Source organism: Chiloscyllium plagiosum, chromosome 16, assembly GCF_004010195.1.
Source record: "Chiloscyllium plagiosum isolate BGI_BamShark_2017 chromosome 16, ASM401019v2, whole genome shotgun sequence".
NCBI classification, from domain to species: domain Eukaryota; kingdom Metazoa; phylum Chordata; class Chondrichthyes; order Orectolobiformes; family Hemiscylliidae; genus Chiloscyllium; species Chiloscyllium plagiosum.
In genome coordinates, this window is record NC_057725.1 from 2,333,236 (window position 1) to 2,353,963 (window position 20,728).

Consider the following 20,728-nt stretch of genomic DNA (forward strand, 5'->3'; position numbering starts at 1 on the left):
AAGTGTCATGAAACCATGCTTTATTAAAAATATACTTATTAAATTTGACTATTTTGGAACCTTTCCAGAAATCACTAGTTGAATTTTTAAAAAGGAAAGAGACACAGTCAAGGGACTTGGGATCGCAGATGGTTGTACATTTGTATCACTGTTTCTCCTAAATTCCAACAGCATTGAGATTGAAATAACATCTGCAAAGCTGCACCAGAAACAACCACCTGCAAGAGACTGAATGGAACCTTGCCTTACACCATTAGCAAAGCAATATCTGGGTGCTCACCTGAGTGGAGATAAAACCGTTAGACTAATCACTTGGACAATGATTGGTCAAAGAATGCACACAGACATAATCTCATCACATAAACTCAACAACTGGAGTACACTGGTTATGAGCATATATGGGTCAGTGGTCAGTTGTGGAAAGAATGTCATGTGGCCAGCCTTTTGTGTTTGTATTGACTGTGGAATTGCATCAGTCACAAAAATACTGAAGGACCAACAGCCTGACTGTCTCCCTTCATCTCTCCCTTTTCTCTTTGTCTGTCTGTCTGTCTCTCTCTCTCTCTCTCTCTCCTGTCTTGTAAATTTCAAACCCTATTTGCTGATTTTAAACATCCAGGCTGTTACAGACAGTTTGTTTTTTGAAAAATGCAACAGAATGCAGCAGCTACTTTCTGCAGAAGAACACATAATTCATTCACTTTCATCTTTAAACTGTCATGGTGCTGGAAGCAAAGAGGCCACCAAGTTCAGCTTAAGTCAGCCATGTCAGCAACCTTCACCTCATGCATATTCATAGAGTCATACATCATAGAGCTGTCCAGCACGGAAACAGATCCTTCAGATCCAGCTCGTCCTAAATTAATCTAGTCCCATTTGCCAGCACTTCGCCCATATCTCTCTAAACCCTTCCTATTCATGTACCCATCCACTTGCCTTTTAAATGTTGTAGCCTCCACCACTTCCTGTAGCAGCTCATTCCAAACATGCACCACTCTCTGCATGTAAAAGTTGCCCCTTGGGTCCCTTTTAAGTCTTTCCCTTCTCACCCTAAAGCTATGCCCTCGAGTTCTAGACACTCCCACCACAGGGAAAAGACCTTGTCTATTTATCCTATCCATGCCTGTCATGATTTTATAAACCTCTACAAGGTCACCCCATAACTTCCGACACTCCAGGGAAAACAACCCTAACCTATCCAGCCTCTCCCTATAGCTCAAATCCTCCAATCCTGGAAATATTCTTGTAAATCTTTTCTGAACCCTTTCAAATTTCACAATCATCCTTCCGATAGGAGGGAAACCAGAATTGCACACCATATTCCACATTTCTTTTACTTTACTGTACTTTAAACTGGTAAATCCACCTTCCCACTCAGTAATCCACCATTTGTGTGACTGTGGATTTACAGTTGACAAAAGTCAAATCATTTTTATTTACCAATCCATGGAGATTAGGTTGCGCATAATAAAAAAATCATTTTTTTCTTCAAAGTAAGACGTAAACCTGTCATATTGTGTCTTTTATTATCCCAGTAAATAAATCTAAATTCACTGAATTCACAAGTCAGTGCATTACTGAGGGTGCGCTGCATTAACAGAGGTTGCATCTTTCAGTTTTAAACTGAGGCCACAGCTGTCTTCTCAAGAGAATGTAAAAGATCCCTCCTTATTCTGTGAAGATTTCAAGCTGTAAGAGATGTCATAATCTTCTGTCGGTCCGTTATTGTTTTAGTATCTACTGTAAAATAGGTATGGATGTATAGAGGAGCAGTCATTCATACCACTGGTGTCATTGCATGGAACTTCTACAGCTGCATCCTCTCTGACTATTCCCCAATCATTTTGGATATTGCTTGTTTGGCATAGATAGTCCTTGGAACATCCTGAGCCACATTTCACTGTTTACCTCCACGTGTGCCTGCAGTGTTTTTCAAAATGAGGTAGCCTGCAATTCAATACTTTGTAAGGTATCTTGATGTCCTGACATTGTTTGCACTGATCACCCTGATATCATGTGCCCTGAGACAGTTCTCCATCTGTGGATCTGTGTGAGGATTCCGTGATCATTGATGTGGGAGACATGATCTGGATGTGGAAATGAACTTTCTGGAGAGAGATCTCCATGCTGTCGAGTTCAGCATGATGAAGGACCTCTATTGGTGAATTTGTTCCACTATCAAATCCTTATGAGGGCTGTCAGCTGCTTTTGGTGAAAGTGTCCCAGGTCTTTGATGTGGTCCGACAGCTGATCTGGGGTTCTCCACTATACTGCAGGCTGGTAATGAAAATGCCTGGTAGAGTCTGATTTTGGATTTCTGTTTAAAGCCATGCTGCTCCGAGGCAAGGTTATATTGTTGATTTGCTTCAGATCTGTGCATGTATATCCTCATCGACAGCAAATTAATGTGAAGAGAATTTTCCTGCAATATTGAGATTGGTGTCACCAACAATTTTGCCTTATTTGGTGTAGCATAGAAGTCTACAGCAGAGAAAAAAGGGCCCTTTAGCCCTTCAAATCTGTGCCAGTCAAAAACAGTCACCTAACAATTCTAGTCCATTTCCAGCACTTGGCCCAAAACCTCATGTGTCTTGGCATTACAAGTGCACCTCTAAATATTTCTGATGCTGCTGAGAGAAAACATCAGACTTTGAAGCACCAAATTTCAGAAAGAAACATAGAATACAGGAGTAGGCTATTTGACGCCTCATGATCGTGGAGTTCATTATCCTGATCTTGTCCTTCCCCTATTTCCTTTGATTGCTTTAGTCACAAGAGCTATATCTACCTCCTCCTTGAAACACATTTGCTCAACCACTTTCTGTGGCAGTGAATTCCAGAGGCTCACCACTCTCTGGGTGAAGAAATTTCTCAGCATCTCAATCCTGAAAGGTTTACCCCATATCTATATACTATGACTCCTGGTTCTGGACTCCTTCACCATCAGGAATGTCCTTCCTGCATCTAACCTATCTCGTCCTGTTAGAAGTTTGTAGATTTCTACGAGATCCTCTTCATTCTTCTAAACTCCAGTGAATACAAAATAAACACTCAAAGAAATGCAGATGCCGGGAATCAGAAACAAAAACAGAAATTGCTGGAAAAGCTCAGCAGATTTGGCAGTGTCTGTGGAGAGAAATCAAAGTTAATGTTTTGAGTCTGAAAGTTCTGAGGAAGGATCACTGGATCTGAAAGGTTAACTCTGGTATATCTCCACAGCTGCTGCCAAACCTGCTGAGATTTTCCAGCAATTCCAGTGAATACAATCCTAACTTGATCCAATATCTTTTCATTCCTGCTACCCGGAAATCAATGTGCTTGCTGCACTCCCTCTATAGGGAAATCTGGGATGTGAGAAGGACTGAGCTCTTGTTGCCCACCATGTGTGGGAGCTGGCTGTGCACAAACTGGCTGCATTTGCAGTGCAACAATAACAGTAGTTTGAAAAGTAACCCTTGGCTGTAAAATCTATTTGCGACATCTGAGATCTGAAAAGATTAGACTAGATTAGATTACTTACAGTGTGGAAACAGGCCCTTCAGCCCGACAAATCCACACCAACCCGCCGAAGCACAACCCACCCAGACCCATTCCCCTACATTTACCCCTTCACCTAACACTACCGGCAATTTAGCATGGCCAATTCACCTAACCTAAAAGGAGGCATTTAAAAACAAGCAGTATTTTTTCAATGCTATAGTTAATTTTTAATATATAGTCCACCTACTCCCAGTCAGAAAGAACCACTCAGTCGTTGTCTAGCCAACAGTACTACATACATTGTGTCCCTGCAGATATGAAATTATAGCAAATTATATAGAATTTGACGCAGTGAGATTAAACATACGGACCGAGTGGTTTATATTCCACACGAGCCCACTCCCACACTAACTCATCTGACCCTCTCTGCTTATCGTCCTGAAAGAGCTCTGTCTTCCTCTCTCCCCACAATAAATGAGAGGGCAGTGGGCTCTTCCTCCAGATCGTTTCACCACACTGCACTTGCGGTTTCTTTAGCGACTTTGAACATCTTCCTGTTCACTGTTATATAAAAAAACTACGTCGCTTTTATATATATATATTTTAAAATTAAGATATTCTTAAGCACGTCGCTGTGTTTTTGCTGAATAACTTCTCCTTCCCTGAGCAACTATTATTGAAATAAATATAACAAGGAGGGAGCAAAAAACATGTTTTTGCTGGTTGCAGATCAGTCCTGAACTGTACTGCTTTGCAGCTGCTAGCAGAAGCCTGGCCTGGAGCATTGAATTTATACACATCCCCGTACAAAGCAAAGTTTAAGCTGTGGTTTCCTGTGCACACAGGCATTTCTGAGCTATCTGACCACCCCGAGGGAAATGTAACCACAATTACTGCGAAAATGCTGTGAGAGCCATGCTGCAGAAGGCATTCTGTTTAAAAAGTGCACGACAGATCTGCAAAACATTACATCAGATTGACGTGTCACAGTTTATTTTTTGAATTTCTATCACATATATTAGGAACTTCACTCTGTATTGAATATTGCCTCCATAATCATTAATTTTCTGTGTACTTTTGTTTCTCCTGGAATCCATAAAGCAAACTTAATAGAAAAACTAAAACCAAACTTTGATGTGTTGTAGAAGTTAGTTATTTCTTCACTGATTTTGAACAGTGAACTGATTTTGATTTGATTTGATTTATTGTTGCCATATGTACTGAGATGCAGTGAAAAGTTTTGTTTGCATGCTCACCATTCAAATCATACCTTCCATAAGTACATCAGGGTAATAGAACAGAATGCAGAATATAGTGTCACAGCAACAGAGAACGTGCAAAGAAAGATCAACTCTAATATGTGAGAGGTCTGTTCATAAGTTTGATAATGGGGGGAAGAAGTTGTTCTTAAGTCTGTTGGTACCTATTTTCACACTTATGTATCTTCTGCCCAATGGAAGAGTGTGAAAGAGAGTATAACTGGGGTGGGAAGGGTATTTTCTTATGTTGGCTGCTTTTCTGAGGCAGTGGGAAATGTAGACGGAGTCAATGGATGGAAGGTTGGCTTGTCTGATGGATTGGACTGTGTTCATGACTCTCATAATTTTAATGAGTTTTGAGAAGATTTGTAGCCTCGGTTGAGGTTCTGGATGTAGGTTTGCTCGCTGAGCTGGCAGATCCATTTCCAAATGTTTCAATACCCTACTAGGTAACATCTTCAGTGGGCCTCCAGGTGAAGCACTGCTAATGATTCCTGCTTTCTATTTATATGTTTGGGTTTGTTTGGATTGGTAATCTCTGTAATTTCTTGCAGTCTTGGGCAGACCAGATGCTATATCAAACTATGATGCAACCAGACAGGATGCTTTCTGTAGTATACGTATAAAAAATAAAATACCAGCCATTGTGGACATACCAAATTTCCTTAGCCTTCTGAAGTAGTAGCACCATTGACTAGATGGATCAGGATAGATTATTGCTGATATTTACTTTAAGGAACTCCACCCCAGCCCCATTGATACAGACAGGGGTGTGTCCTCCACTGCGCTTCATGAAGTTGATGACCAACTCCTACATTCTGCTGAGGGAGTGATTGTTGTCTTTACATCATGACACTAAGCTCTCTATCTGTTTCCTGTGCTCTGTCTCATCGTTGCTTGAGATCCAAGTCACCATGGTGGTGTCATTAGCAAACTTGTAAATGGAGTTAGAGCTGTATTTGACCACATAGTCATGAGTGTGTAAGGAGGATAGTAAGGGGCTGAGGACACAGCCTTGTGGGGCACCAGTGTTGAGGATTATTGTGGAGAAGGTGTTGTCACCTATCCTTGCTGATTGTAGTCTGCAGGTCAGGAATTTGAGGATCTGGTTAAAGAAGGGGGCTCTCTGAGTTTGGAGATGAGCTTGGTTAGAATTTAGGTGTTGAAGTTGAAGTTGAAGTTGAAGTTAAAGTCAGTAAATAGGAGTCTGAAGTAGGTGTCCTGTTTATCCAGATGTTCCAGGAATGAGTGTAAAGCCAGAGGGATAACTCATGCCATGGATCTATTGTGACAGTTGGTGAATTGTAGCAGATCAAGGCAATCTGATAGCCTGTAGTTGTTGTGTGCCATTACTAAACTTTCAAAGCACTTTATAATGACAGATGTCAGAGCCACTGGACGGTAGTCATTAAGGCACACTGCCTGATGTTTCTTTGGTGCCAGGATGATAGTGTCTTCTTGAAGCAGGTAGGAAAGTCACATCGGAGCAAGGAGAGGTTAAAGATATGCGCGAATACTCCCACCAGCTGGGCCGTGCAGGATCTGAACACATGGCCAGGGATTTCACCCAGGCGTTACATTACAATATATAAAGAATAGAGGCAGAAACATTTGCATTCTTATCACAATTATATAGAAACATTTTCAACCACTGAACTCAATCCTGACTGACCCGAATCTTAACTCAACTTACATACTTTGCCACATATTCCTCATTTCTGCGCCAAACAAAAGTCCATCAATTTCACTTTTAACAACCTGTGGCGGATATGACGTGAAGTTTCCACTAAACTTGGTGAGAAACTGTTTCTCGATTTGAAGACTAGAACACAAGAACAGGATGTACTGCTTAGGCTGTTTCAGCTCCATTCAGAATGCTTTTCGAATATTGTGAGCAGCTTTGGGCCCCGTATCTAGGGAAGGATGCACTGGCCTTGGAAGGGGTCCAGGAAGGTTTAGAATCATCTTGGGAAATGACTGGCTCACGAAGTGAGGAGCAGTTGAGGACTTTAGGCCTGTAATTGAAGGCGTTTAGAAGGATGAGCACCATGATGTGGGACTTTATGCTGCACAGGCTGTTCCCCAGAATGCACACACAGACAAACATAGATGAGAGTGGTCCTAAGGGAAGAGTACTAAACTGGGCCAAGGCCAATTATACCAAAATTAGGCAGGAGCTGGGAAATGTGGATTGGACACAGCTATTTGAAGGGAGGTCCACATTTGAGATGTGGGAGGCTTTCAAAGATAGTGCAGGATAGGCATGTCCTATTGAAAGCAAAGGATATGAAAAGCAAGGTTCATAAACTGTGAATGACAGGAGAAATCGTACGACTAGCCCAGAGGAAAAGAGAAGCGTACATAAGGTCCAGGCAGCTCTGAACAGAATGGCCCCTGGAGGAATATCAGAAAAATAGAATCAGTCTTAAATGAGGAATCAGGCAGGCTAAAAGGGGTCATGAAATAGCTTTAGCAGGCAGAATTAAGGAGAATCCCAAAGCCTTTTATTCTTATATAAGCAAGTGGGTAACTAGAGGAAGGATTGGTTCACTAAAGGATAAGAAAGGAAGGCTGTGTGTTGAACCTGAGAGAATGGGTGAGATTCTGAATGATTATTTTACATCAGTGTTCACTGAGGAGAGGGACATGATGAATGTTGAGATTAGAGATAGAAGTTTGGTTACTCTGGATCACATTGACGTAAAGAGGAAAGATGTGTTGGGTTTGCTAGAGGTTATTAAGGTGGATAAATCCCCAGGACTGAATGGGATCGATCCCACATTGCTGAGGGAGGTGAAAGAGGAAATAGCTGGGGCCCTGACAGATATCTTTGTCGCATCCTTAAATACAGCTGAGGTGCCGGAGGGTTGCTCATGCTGTCCCAATATAGAAGATGGGTAGTAGAGATATTCCGGATAACTACAGGCCACTGAGCCTGACGTCAGTGGTGGGAAAGTTGCTGGAGATGGATAAAATCTATTTATATTTAGAAAAGAATGGGCTTATCAGTGATAGGCAACATGGATTTGTATGGGGGAGACCATGTCTTACCAACTTAATGGAGTTCTTTGAGGAAGTGACCAAGCTGATAAATGAAGGAAGGACTGTAGGAGTCATATACATGGACTTTATTAAGGTGTTTAATAAGGTTTCCCATGGTAAACTAATAGAGGAAGTGAAGTCACATGGTGTGCAGGGTGTTCTAGCTAGGCGGATAAGGAACTGGTTGAGCAAGAGGACACAGAGAGAAGTAGTTGAAGGGAGTTTCTCGAAATGGAGAAAGGTGACCAGTGGTGGTCCACAGGGGTCAGTGTTGGGGCCACTGTTGTTTGTGATATACATAAATGACCTGGAAGAGGGCACTGTTGGTATGATCAGCAAATTTGCAGATGACATGAAGATTGGTGGAGTAGCAGAAAGCATAGGAGAATCGACATTTCGGGCATGAGCCCTTCTTCAGGAAGGGCTCTTCTCCTGCTCCTTGGATGCTGCCTGACCTGCTGCACTTTTCCAGCAACACATTTTCAGCTCTGATCTCCAGCATCTGCAGTCCTCACTTTCTCCTCCAATATAGATAGACGGGTGAGTTGGGCAAAGAAGTGGTAGATGGAGCTCAATCCAGGCAAATGTGAGGTGATGCATTTTTGGAAGTCTAATTCTAGAATGAATTATACAGTAAATGGAAATGCCTTGGGAAAAGTTGATGAGCAGAGAGATCTGGGAGTGCAGGTCCATTGTACCCTGAAGGTTGCTGCACAGGTAGAAGAGAGGTCAAGAAGGTTTGCCTTCATCGGACGGGGTATTGAGTACAAGAGCTGGCAGGTCATGGTAAAATTGTGTACGATGTTGGTTCAGCCGCATTTAGAATACTGTGTATAGTTCTAGTCACCACATTACCAAAAGGATGTGGACGCTTTGAGGAGGGCACGGAGAAGGTTTGCAAGGATGCTGCCTGGTTTGGAAGGTGCTAGTTATGAAGAGAGGTTGAGTAGGTTAGGTTTCTTTTCATTAGAAAAAAGGAGATTGAGGGGGGACCTGATTGAGGTTTACAAAATCATGAAGGGTATAAACAGGGTGGGTAGAGATAAGCTTTTTCCCCTAAGGTGAAGGATTCAATAACAAGAGGTCATGCTTTCAAGGGGAGAGGTGAAATGTTTAAGGGGGATACACGAGGAAAGTATTTTACACAGTGTGGTGGGTGCCTGAAATGCGTTGCTAGCAGAGGTAGTAGAGGCAGGCACAGTAGATTCATATAAGGTGCATCTAGACAGATGCATGAGTAGATGGGGAGCAGAGGGATACAGTTGCTTAGGAATTGGGTAATAGATTTAGAGAGTGGATTTTGATTGGCACAGGCTTGGAGAGCCGAAGGAGATTGAGAGGGTCTGTTCCTGGGCTGTAAGTTTTCTTTGTTCTTTGTACAAACATCTGGAGGACTATCAATTCAGTGAAAGATGTTCTTTGCTCTGCTCAAAACATGTTGGTCTTGCAGAACAAGGAGTTGGCATTCGGGACACCAACCGTGCCCTCCACCTCCGCCATGACTTTCATTTCCTCGGCCCTCAACACCACATCTTAGCAATGAACATCCAGTCCCAATACATGTCCATCCATGATGGCAAAGGCCTCCAAGTCCTCCTTTTCTTCCTCTCCCACCAATCCACTTCACCGACACACTCATTCAATTGGCGGAATTGATCCGCACACTAAAACCTTTACCTTCGAATCCTCACACTTCCTTCAGGGAAAAGGGCTAGCCACAGGTACCCACATGGGCCCCAGCTATGCTTACTTCATCGCAGGATACGTGGAACAGTCCATCTTCCACAGTTACACTGGTACCATCCCCCATCTTTTCCTCCGCTAACTGATGACTGAATCGGTGCCACCCTGTGCTCCCACGAGAAAGTTGAACAGCACATCAACTTCACCAAGGCCTTCTCCCTGACCTGAAGTTCACCTGGACCATCTCTGACACCTCCCTCCTCTTCCTGTCTCTATCTCCAGTGACCGACTCAACACAGACATGTCAACCGCATCAACTCCCACAGCTACCTTGACTACACTTCCTCACAGTCCACCCCCCCACTCCCTGAAAAATGCTATCCTTTACTCCTAATTACTCTGCCTCCAACGCATCTGCTCCCTGGAGGAGCAATTCCATTCCCAGACGGCCTCCTATTTCCCCTCCCACATGATCAACAATGCCCTTCAGCGCATCTCCTCCACTTTACGCACCTCTGTCCTTCCACCCCACCTCCAACTGCAACAAGGATAGACCTCCCCCTTGATCCTCACCTTCCACCAATCTCCAGATACATTTGATCATCTTCTGCCATTTCTGCCACCTTCAGTCAGACCCCACCACTAGGAATATATTTCCTTCCCCACTCCTATCAGCATTCCGCAGAGACCATTCCCTCTGCGACACCCTTGTTAGGTTCAAGCCCCCCACCAACCCACCCTCCACTACCAGCACCTTCCCTTGCCACCACAAGAGATATAAAACCTTCACCCCTGACACCTCCCCCCTCAGCTCCATCCAATACCCCAAAGGATCCTTCCACATCCTGCAGAGATTTTCTTGCACATCCATCAACCTCATTTACTGTTGCTCTCAATGTGGTCTCCTCTACATTGGGGAGACAGGACAACAACTTATGAATAATTTCAGAAAATATCTCTGGGACACCCACACCAAACAACCCTACTACCTTGTGGCCGATCACTTCAACTCCCCCTCCCACTTCCCCGAGAGCGTGCAAGTCCTGGGTCTCCACCACCATCAAATTCAAGCCATCCGACATCTGGAGGAAGAACACCTCATCTTCCGTCTTGAGACCCTCCAATCACATGGCATCAACATAAACTTCACCAGTTTCCAAGTCTTCCCTCCCCCCCACCTTATTCCAGATCGAACTCTCCAAATTGGCATCACCCTCTTGAATTGTCCTACTTGTCCATCTTCCTTTCCACTCATCCGCTCCACCCTCCCCTCCAAACTATCACTACTATCCCTGATAATAGTGGTGAAAGATGAAGTGTTCTCCCTCCAGGCATCGGTTGGCTTGGATTTGGTGGTGGAGGAGGCCCAGAACTTACACGTCCTTGGTGGGGTAGGAGGGGGAGTTAAAGTGGTCGGCCACAGGGCTGTGGCATTGTTTAGTGTGTGTCCCAGAGATGTTCCCTGAAACATTCCGCGAGTTGGGATTCTGTCTCCCCAATGCAGATGAGACCACATCAAGAGCAACGGACACAGTAGATGGGGTGTTTGGATGTTCAGGAAAATCTCTGCTGGATGTGGAAGGATCCTTTAGGGCCTTGAATGGAGGTGATGGGAGAGGTCTGGAGCTAGGATGGAAGTTAAAATCCCCCATAACATCTACCCTGTTACTCTCACTCCTATCAAGAATCATATTTGTTATTCTTTCCTCTACATCCCTGGAACAATTCAGAGGCTGATAGAAAACTCCCAGCAGGGTGACGTCTCCTTTCCTGTTTCTAATCACAGCCCATACTACCTCACTGGATGAGTCCTCAAATGTTATCTCAGCTGCTATAATATAACCCTTGATTAACAATGCCACCTACACACACACACACACACACACACACACACACACACACACACACACAATCTTCTCTGTTCTCGTTGAAACATCTAAATCCCGGAATCTGCAACAACCATTCCTGTCCCTTCTCTCGCCAGGCCTCTGAAATGGTCACAACATCGAAATCCCAGGTACTAACCCATGCAGCAAGTTCACCCACCTTATTCTGGATACCCTGGTAGTACACACATTTCAAACCAGCATCCTGATTGCCAATGCCCTCTTGTGACCTTGTAAATCTATCCCTGACCTCGCTACTCTCAACCTCCTGTACATTGGAACAACATTTCAGGTTCCCATCCTCATGCAGCATTTGTTTAACCCCAGCCCCGAAGAGCATTAGCAAATCTCCCCCCCAGGATATTGGTACCCCTCTGGTTCAGGTGTAGACTATTCTGTTTGTAGAGGTCCCACCTTCCCCAGAAAGAGCTCCAATTATCAAAGAATCCAAAACCCTCCCTCCTGCATCATCCCTACAGCCACATGCTCAGCTCCATGCTCTCCCTCATTAGCACGTGACATGGGCAACAAACCAGTGATAACAACTCTGTTCTAGCTCTAAGCTTCCACCCTAGCTCCCTGTTCAATATGTGCAGGAGGGTTTTCTGACACAGTATGCAGACAGGTCAACAAGGGCGATGCCATATTAGATTTGGTACTTGGGAATGAACACGTCTAGGTTTTAGATTTGAAGGTAGGTGAGCAGTTTGCCACAATTCAGTTATGTTAACAATAGCAATGGGCAGGGATAGTTATATACTGCAGGGAAAGAGGTATAACTGGGGGAAAGGCAACTATGATGCAAATCAGGCAAGATTTAGGATGCATAGAATGGGGAAGGAAACTGCAGGGGATAGACACTTTTGAAATGTGGAGCTTATTCAAGGAACAGATACTGCGGGGTCCTTGATAAGCACATAGCTATCAGGCAGAGAGGTAGTTGTCGAGAGTGGGAGCCGTGGTTTACTAAAGAAGTTGAAGCTGTTGTCAAGAGGAAGAAGAATGCTTATGTAAGGATGAGGTGTAAAAGCTCAGATAGGGGGCTTGAGAGTTATAAGTTAGCCAGAAAAGATCTAAAGAGAGGGCTAAGAAGAGCCAGGAGGGGACATGAAAAGTTGTTGGTGGATTGGTTAGTAAATTTGTGGACGACACTAAGGTAGGCAGAGTTGTGGATAGTGCCGAAGGATGTTGTGGGTTATAGAGGGACATAGATAAGATGCAGAGCTGGGCTGAGAAATGGCAAATGGAGTTTAATGCAGAAAAAAAGTGTGAGGTAGTTCACTTCGGAAGAAGTAACAAGAACTCAGAGTACTGGGTTGATGGTCAAATTCTTGGTAGTGCCCATGAACAGAGAGATCTCGGTGTCCTGGTGCATAAACCCCTTAAAGTCGCCACCCAGGTTGATAGGGTTGTCAAAAAGGCATATGGTGTATTGGCATTTATTGGAAAGGGGATTGAGTTTCGGAGTCATGAGGTCATGCTTCAGTTGTACAAGAGACTGGTGCGGCCGCACCTGGAGTATTACGTGCAGTTCTAGACACCGTATTATAAGGAGGACTTGGAAGCTTTGGAAAGGGTTCAGAGGAGATTTACTAGGATGTTGCCTGGTATGGAAGGAACGTCTTATGCAGAAAGGCTGAGGGAACTGAGGCTGTTTTTGTTGGAGAGAAGAAGGTTGAGAGGTGACTTAATTGAGACGTATAAGATATTCAAAGGGTTAGATAGGGTGGACAGTGAGAGCCTTTATCTTCAGATGGTGAAGGCTAACATGAGGGGATATAGCTTTAAATTGATGGATGATAGATTTAGGACAGATATCAGGGGTAGTTTTTTTACTCAGAATAGCAGGGCCTACCTGCCTGCAACAGTAGTAGACTCGTCAACATTAAGGGCATTTAAATTGGCATTGGACATACATACGGATAATAATGAAACAGTGTAGGTTAGATGTGCATCAGATTAATTTCACATTGAGGGCCAGAGGACCTGTACCACGCTGTGATGTTCTCTGTGTGGGCATAGGTTTTACACCTCTTGCAGTGGCAAGGATAGGTGGAGGGTGGGTAAATTGGAAGTCCATTCAGTTATCAGACCCACCCCCTATGCCTCAAATACATATAAATGCTATCATGCATAAGAAAGAACTGCCTTGGACTTTTTGGAACTGTCAGGAGCATCAAACACCAATGTCAGTTTGTTTCTCCGTATGCTAAGACTGTACAGAGCTGAACTGCTTTAGTGACTATGTATGTATATAATGTTGTTTTAATCAATAAAGTATATTTAGAGTTGAAATAAAAAGAAGAACTTTTCATATACAGGTAATTGAAATATGTTTATTTTATTCAAATTCTCTTTCATCTGTTTTCCAAGCAACTATGGATTCATATTTTTTGAGAGAGACAGTGGGGAGTATCTGGAATGGGCAGCCAGAGGCGGTGGTGGAAGTGAATACAATTTTGTCATTTAAGAAACATTTGGACAGGATGGAATGGGATATGTAGGGAAGGATATGGACCACATTGCAGACCAATGGGACTAGTTTAATTGTGAAAACTGGGCGGTATGGGCAAGATCGGCCGAAGGGGCTGTTTCCATGCTGGAGACCTTTATGACTCTACGGTGCAGCTACAATTCAAGATTATATTAACAGAGTGAAAATCATTACTTTTTTACAATGCAATTTGGGAACACCAATCCATGGGATTATCCTAAAATGAGGGAACACAAACATTGGACAAATTGAAATGGTGTCTGCAGGACAGGGTCAAAACATTTTCTTGTCAAAGATGTCTCTTCAAATTCTCTGCAGGGTTACCTTTTGATTTTGGGAGCTGATATTTGGTTTTCAGGGGCTCCTTTCTCATTTCCAATAATTCTTTTACTTAGTGGTGTCGCAACAGTAATATTAATTTCTGTATTACTGTTGATATGTGAAGTATTTGGACTCCGAAATCAACAATATCCTCAGTAATCATCTCCACTCTATTAAACCTAATGTCACCACACACAAGCAATACAACAATTTCCCAATTACAACAGTATTTAAACTGGAATAAAATAAAACAAAGAACTGTGGATGCTGGAGATCTGAAGCAAACAGACCAGAATTCCTGAGGAATCTCAGCAGGTCTTTCAGCATCTGTGGAGACAGAAGCAGAGTTAATGTTTTGAGACCTATTTAAATTGGCTCAGACAACAGACATAAGTTAGGAACAGAAGGTATTATTTTTAACTGTCAAATATCTATACACAAAAACCATAAACAGAAACATGTTAGGCAACTGCTAAACAGCTGCATGTTTGTCACTAACACTGCCACTGCACCTCAAGTAATTCATATATCAGGATGCTCTTTCTTTGGTTCACCCAAAACCATTTACAAACTTCAAAAAGCAGCCATGATGTTTGCCAGTGTGGGAACCGATACCACAACACCAAGACTCAAAAGAGAAGGGCTCCAAGGCTGTGTCCCATCCCAGCACAAATACTGATCCCACAGTCAGAGGCAAAACAAAAATAAAGGACATAATCTAGCGGTCACAGCACAAGCCAATGCCAAGTACTACTTATATTTTCATCATTGATGATTCAAGGGTCGTGGCAGAGAGTCAGCAAACACACTCTCATAAAACCAGGAATTAACTGAATTCCCAGGGAAGTGCTCTACAGTTACACTTTTGCCAATCACAGAAAGAGGTAGGGCCTACATTTATGTCACTTTTCAGTTGTTTCCAAAGTGGACAACTAACAGCCCATTTTTAGCCTCATCATAAAAAGGAGTTTACAATGATTATGTACCACATAGAATCAGAGAATCCCCACAGTGTGGAAGGAGGCCATTTGGTCCATCAAGTCCATACTGACTTGAAATGTTGTTCACATGCAGTGACGCAGATTTACTTGATCTTCTTGAGATATGAGGCAGAAAGTGGAGGAACAGAGGCAATAGCCTAGTTTTGTTTTCACAAGATAGAGTCAGAGATTTACAGCATGAAAGAGACCTTTTGGTCCAACTCATCCATGCCCATCAGATATCCCAAATTAATCTAGCCCCTTGATTATTAATGCAGAGATCTAGGTAAAGTTCTGGGGACCTGGCTTCGAATCCTGCTATGGCAGACAGTGGAATTTCAATTCAATAAAAATCTCGAATTAAGAGTTGAATGATGACCATGAGACCATTGCTGATTGTCAGGAAAAACCAATCTAGTTCACAAATGCCCTTTCAGAAGGAAACTGCCCAATGAAAAGCTCTATTAGGAACATATGTTAGCAACCAAAGAGTGGGTGAAACTCCATTTTACTTTCACTGTGTTGACGCAGAAGACTTTTACTTTGATCTAACCCCTTCAAATGTATCTGTTATTTCAGACACACCAATAATGATTGCCAGAATTACATTACATTTACACACTCACCACAATATTGTTATGCAAGACAGTTAGTATCTGAAAGACTTAACTGCATTGAAAGATGAGCCCTATTCATCACGGTATAAAGGACTGAAGGGTTCTTGTGAAGCTGTGGTAGTGTGCTACCTGTGAGCCAGGAGGGCTAGGGTCAGTTCCCACCTGTTCTAGAGGATGGAATAGCATCTCTGAACAGAATGATTAGAAAATATCAGTGAATGACTGTTCCGAGGAGGTGCTAGCCAGTTCTGTGTTTGTTGCCAACGAGAATATTAAAATGACAGTAATGTGAATTTATTGTAAACTTGAGCCTGATTTCTCATGAGAGGCCACCTCATGTGATATAATGAGCTATTAACTAATATGTTAACTAACTATTAACTAGTATACACCGGTTTACTCTTCATTAAGAGTGATCCTCTCTTTGTATGGCATCCTTCATTACAGGAATGTCTGTATCTCATTCCGATACCAGCAAGACTGATAGGTGCTATGGAGCTATCCAAAGCTCCTCAGTCTCAGAATTATGATCCTTGACATATTCCTATGTTGAATGGGGGCGAGGGGGAGGGCGGAGGTGGTTGGTTGGGGGGGGCGGGGAAAGCACAGATTTCTTCATATTCATTCACTGGATGAGGGTATTGCTGACTAGGCCAGCATTTATTGCCCATCTCAGAGAGCAATTAAGAGTCAGCCACATTGCTGTTGATCTAGAGTCACATGTAGGCCCAGTCCAAGTAAAGATGGCATGGAAACAGACCCTTTGGTTCAATTCGTCCATGCAGAACAGATGTCCTAGATTAATCTAGTCCCATTTGCCAGCATTTGGCCCAAATCCTTCTAAAACCCTTTTGTATTCATGTACCCATCCAGGTGTCTTTTAAATATCACTGGAGCTGAATTGTTAATGCTGCTTTCTCTCCACAGATGCTGCCAGACCTGCTGGGATTTTCCAGCAATTTCTGATTTTTGACGCCAAAACATTACCTGCATCTCTGGATTAACAATTCAGCCTCCATGTACCTCTTTTAAAAATACTTGAGAACACTGATGTCCAGTAACTGAGATATAACAAGCCTGACAGCAGCTTTGTGGGTCAGACCTGCATCAGCACACAATTGCAAATAAGCATGGTTAGAGTGGCAATGTCACGTGACTAGCAATCCTGGAACAAAAGTGAAGACTACAGATGCTGGAGATTAGAGTCAAGAGTGCAGTGCTGGAAACGTACAGCAGGTCAGGCAGTATCCAAGGAGCAGGAAAATAGACGTTTCGGGCAAAAACTCTTCATCAGGATTGAGACTGGGAGACTCGCTGGTGAATCAGAAAAATGAGAGTGGGGTGGGACTGGGGCGAAGATAGGTGACAGTGCGATAGGTGGATGGAGGAAAGGTAAATGGTGATAGGTCAGAGAGGAGAATGGAGTGAATAGGTGGGAAGGAAATGGACAGGTAGGACAGGTCATGTGGGCAGTGCTGAGCTGGAAAGTTGGAACTTGTGGACGGTGGGGAGAGGGGAAATGAGGAAACTGGTGAAATCCACATTGATGCCATGGGGTTGGAGGGTCCCAAGGCAGAAGATGAGGCATTTTCCTCCAGGCGTTGGGTACTAAAGGAATGGTAATGGAGGAGGCCCAAGACCTGCATATCCTCGGCGGAGTGGGAGGGGGAATTGAAGAGTTCAGCGATGGGGTTGATTGGTGCAGGTGTCCCGGAGATGTTCTCTGAGCCGCTCTGCGAGTAGGTGTCCTGTCTCCCCAATGTAAAGGAGAACACATGGGAGCAACTGATACAGTAAGTGACGTGTGGAGGTGCAGGTGAAACTTTGATAGATGTGGAAGGCTCCACTGGGGCCTTAGATGGAGGTGAGGGGGGAGGTGTGGGCGCAGGTTTTGCAATTCCTGCGGTGGCAGGGGAGGGTGCCAGGAGGGGACAGTGGGTTATTAGGGAGGTCCTGGGTACACAGGTTCAAATCAAGTTTCGAGTCAAATTAACAGAAAACCTTGAATTAAAGCTGGTGTCATGGAATTATCACCAGCTGTTGTTAAAAAAAAAACTGGTTTACGAATATGAGGAAATCTGCCGATTTTTACCCTGTCTGTTCTTGATGTGACTCCAGATCCACAATAAAGTGGTTAACTCTGAACTGCCCTCTGAAATGATTAAGCAAGCAATTCGGGCAAGGATAGTTATCTTGCCAACGATACTCATATTAACGATCAACGATTAAAGCAAAAACGGCTCAAGCTCAGTTAAACATGGGGAATTCTTGTAGCTCTCTCGATCCAGTTTAAATGATTCAGCCGCGTTTTCCAAATCACCCTCTCACGGTTGAACTGAATGTAATAATTCTTGTATTTCTCGCTCTCAAACACAAAACCAAAGCGATCGCGTTGTGACCCGGACAGATTACCTTTCCCATCTCACACTCATCCTTTCCCCGTGTACTACCCGTGTCCGAGGCTGATCAATCGCAGGGTCGTTCTGAATGCTTTTTGTGAATTTTGGCAGTGGGACATGAAGTAGGTTTATTCCAAACCTCTCCTCTCCAAAAGGAGATAACAGGCCCCGTGAGTTCTTTGGTCAATTGCACGGATGAAATGACCAGAGGTGGGAGCCGAAATATCAGATGTGGCGCAATTCTAAGCCCCGCTCCTCACCATGAAATACGGCAGCAACAAACTTTGTCAACTCAAGCTGCGGGATGTCCCACAGAACTCACCGAGGACTCCGTAGCACAGTGGCAATATCCCTCCCGCTGAGCCAGGAAACCCGGGATCATAGTCCCACCGGCTCCACAAGGAGTGTGTCTGAACAGAGATGAGAAAATATCCCGAAGGAGCACAACACCCAGAAAGTGAGAGCTCGGCCACTCGGCTCCTAACTGTTACTGTTGTATGAGTTACGTTAAAACGTTTATTCATTTTCCAGTCACTGATTTCAATGACAACTTGTAAGCTCCCTAAGGAAACAAAAAAGGAACGTATTAAAATTATTTTAATGATATGAATGATCTTCATCTTATTTACTTTGTGCACAAAATGTGACGCAAGTCATGTTTTCCAGTACCTGTGTATTTATCATCTATAGTAAAGCTATTACCGATTTGTAATGGCATTGGAGAGACTAAAGAACTGCATAAAACAGCAGCTCGGGTGTTATTGCAGCCTCTGAGCTGTGGGACTTTGGTTTCAGTCTGGTGTACATTTATAGCAATTTCTGATTTTTTTGACCCCAAAACATTACCTAGGTGTCTGGATGAACAATTTAGCCTCTATGTACCTCTTTTAAAAATCCTTGAGAACACTGATGTCCAGTAACTGAGATATAACAAGCCTGACAGCAGCTTTGTGGGTCAGCCCTGCATCAGCACACAACTGCAAATAAGCATGGTTAGAGTGGCAATGTCACGTGACTAGTAATCCTGGGAACCAGGCTGATGCCCTGGGTACATAGCTTCAATTCAAGTTTACAGTTAAATTCACAGAAAATCTTGAATTAAAGCTGGTGTCATGGAATTACCACTAGTTGCTGTAAAAAAAATTGTTGTACTAATAGGAGGAAACTGTGTATTGTACACAGCTACCAGCCTAACGTACTGGGCAAGTATTGATCAATGAAAATCTGTTTATTAATTCAAAGTTTGAGACCAAGAGTTTGTAGGAATTGCAGTATTGATATCAATTTCATTTCTTCAAATTACTAATGATATGTTTAAAGCATGGAATCAAAACTAATTTAAAGTTCTGAAGAAGTAATTCTAACTCAATGTCAACTCTGTTTCTCTTTCTGCAGATGCTGCCAGACCTGCTGAGTTTCTCCAGTATTCTCAGTGTTTGTTTCAGATTTCCAGCATCTCTTGGACTTTTAAAATTCATTCACTGGGCTAGTATTTATTGTCTATCTGTAATTATTCTCTGGATCAACCACTGTGCTGTGGGTCTGGAGTCATATGCAGGCCAGGTCATGTAAGGATTGCAGTTTCCTTTCCTAAAGGACCTCAGTGAACCAGATGGTTTTTTTCCCCCAACAATTGACAACAGTTTCATGGTCATCATTAGTGTCTTAATTACAAACTTTTCTAATGATTTCAAATTCCAGTATCTGCCATGGTAGGATTTGAACTTAGCACCCCAGAACATTAATCCAGAGACAAAGGCAATAGTCTAATGATAATACCACCATGCCATCACCTCTTTTAAACATATATAAATGAGCAAACTGAAACATGCTTTCAACAATTTTACCTGTTTATTAGTGGAAGGGGGAGCTATCAGTAAGAGCAATGTCATCAGCATTTTGGTGGGTTCTTAATTATGAAAGAGTTTCTTTTAGCCCATGCAAATTAGGGTCCAGTGTTGTGAATTGAGGCCAGATATAATTCTTACAAATTAGTTGGAAGCATGCATCATTTTCCTACCCTTATAAATATTACAAATACTGACATCTTGCAACCCTTGATCAGAACCCCCTTATTCCCCTTTCCCAAGGTCCTCAGGCCATTATGTAATATAGACAATAGATGCAGGAGTAGACCATTCTGCCCTTCGAGCCTGCACCACCATTCAATATGATCATAGCTGATCATCCTTAATCAGTATCCTGTTCCTGCCTTATCTCCATAACCCTTGATTCCACTATCCTGGAGAGCTCTATCCAACTCTTTCTTAAATGAATCCAGCGACTGGGCCTCCACAGCCCTCTGGGGCAGAGCATTCCACACAGCCACCACTCTCTGGGTGAAGAAGTTTCTCCTCATCTCTGTCCTAAATGGTCTACCCCGTATTTTTAAGCTGTGTCCTCAGGTTCGGTACTCACCCATCAGCGGAAACATGTTTCCTGCCTCCAGAGTGTCCAATCCTTTAATAATCTTATATGTCTCAATCAGATCCCATCTCAGTCTTCAAAACTCAAGGGTACACAAGCCCAGTCGCTCCAGTCTTTCAGCATAAGATAGTCCCGCCATT